Source organism: Suricata suricatta, chromosome 13, assembly GCF_006229205.1.
Source record: "Suricata suricatta isolate VVHF042 chromosome 13, meerkat_22Aug2017_6uvM2_HiC, whole genome shotgun sequence".
In the NCBI taxonomy this organism is placed as follows: Eukaryota; Metazoa; Chordata; class Mammalia; order Carnivora; family Herpestidae; genus Suricata; species Suricata suricatta.
Genome location: NC_043712.1, coordinates 38,442,428 through 38,444,492, shown reverse-complemented (window position 1 = coordinate 38,444,492; position 2,065 = coordinate 38,442,428). Strand labels below are relative to the sequence as shown.

Sequence of the window (2,065 nt, the reverse complement as noted above, 5' to 3'; positions counted from 1 at the left end):
TGAATATTGCCTACTTGTCTCATTTTTGTTTATTTTTTTAAGTTTATTCATTTATTTTGAGGGGGAAGAGAGGGAGAGGATCCCAAACAGGCTCCACACTGTCAGCATGGAGCCCAATGCAGGGCTCAAACACACAAGTCGTAGATCATGACCTGAGCCAAAATCAAGAGCTAGACACCATTAATGGACACACCCAGTCTCTTTTTTGTATGTGATGTCACCAGCAATTGATGATTGTTGCCTAGATCCACTAATTCATTAGGAGTTGCAAAGTAACTCAGAATATGGACACTTCCATTTCTTCATTTACTAGTTTTGTTACTTATTGTCGATTGTCGCTGAATGTATTTTTCAAAAAGGTAAAATCATGACATTCTTGCAAATTTAACATAAACCTATGTCTAGGATTTTACTCAACTCATTAATTAAGGAGAATATCGGTAAGATATAAAGAGTGGTTCAGCCTCAGTCAGATGGACCAGAGACACTTCTGAAAGAAACAGCATGATGGCTGCCCAACGAGAACCCCAAATCCAGTTCAAACTTGAATTGTTTGGTGATGGTGGTATTGGGAAAGCTACATTTAGAAATCATCCTCTGACTGGTAAATCTGAAAAGAAATATGAAGCCACCTTGGGTGCTGTAGTCCATTCCCTTGTGTTCCATACCAACAGAAGACCTAATGAAATCAACATATGGGATACCGCTGCTTTAGAGAAATTTGGCGAGCTGAGAGATGGCTATGACCTCCAAGCCCAGGGTGCCATTATAACATTTGATGTAACATCACAAGTTACTTATGAGAAGGTGCCTGACTGGCAGAGAGATCTGGTAGGAGTACCTGAAAACATCCCCACTGTGCTGTGTGGCAACAAAGTGGAGATTAAGGACAGGAAAGCTAAGGCAAAATCTATTGTCTTCCACTGAAAGAAGAACCTTCAGTACTTTGACATTTCTGCCAAAAGTAACTACAACTTGGAAAGGCCCTTCCTGTACCTTGCCAGAAAGCTAATTGGAGACCCTGACTTGGAGTGTGTTGCCTGCTCTTGCCCCACCAGAGGTTGTCAGGGACCCAGCTCTAGCAGCACGGTATGAATGAGATCTAGAGGTTGCTCAGACAACTACTGTCTCGGGTGAGGATGAGGATCTGTGAGAAAGTGCAGCATCTAGTTTTATAGGCAACTGTCCTGTGATGCCAGTGGCGCAGCATGTTTGCCACTTTATTACATAGCTGAGCAGAACAGGTGCTTAATCTTTGGGATGCTGAAGGGGATGAATGGGCTTTGCAGTGAATGTGACAGCCTAAAAAGTACCTTCAGTTTTTGGACTTGTAAATTCAGCTATTTTGGAACACAGTTGTTCCCTTCCTGAGTTGCAAATAGAAGACTGCTATAGTCACATCACGGAAAAGGAACATTCTGAGGTGCTAAGAATTTATTATCAAATTTTTAAAGGAATGTTAGGTCAGTTTGTTAGATTATATACCAACTAATTGGTGTTTTATCTTTGGGGTTATCTTTTCCACTGGATAGAAACAGTTTGCTTATCTACTAGACAAAAGTCTCCAGGATAATATGTATTTGATATTTAACTTCATTAAGCCTATAATCTTTGATCAATAGGCTTACTGTTGTCCAGCTTCATGTATCTCTTTAAAGGTAATCTTTCCCTCATTGACTATTTGGTCACGAAGAAGTACAGTTCTCATATACAAGGCAGGGTAAATCTTGGGCTTTTTCCTGTAATTCCTTCTCACTCTCCTTTTCAGATTCCTTATTTATCCACCCATAAAACAATAAGCTTATTTAAAAATATATATTATTAGGACCTCATGGATTTCAACATATTTGATGTGTTTCAACCCATTGCAATTATTATCCACATTTATTTAGACACCTACTTTTTAAATAAATAGAAACATACTAAACATATTTTTGAAAGATTAATAAAGAAAAAAATAGCAAAAGATTCATGTGAAAAGAACCAATGCTAATTGGTCAGTCAGAGGGATTCTCTAAATCTTCAGTGTGCTTGTGGAAACAATAATTCTATGGAGAAATAATAG

The 2,065-nt window shown here is 38.5% G+C and overlaps 1 pseudogene; it reads left to right on the top strand.

Moving 5' to 3' along the window:
- Positions 1-507: 507 nt before the first annotated feature.
- Positions 508-1,153, top strand: LOC115277039 (annotated as a pseudogene).
- Positions 1,154-2,065: the final 912 nt, after the last annotated feature.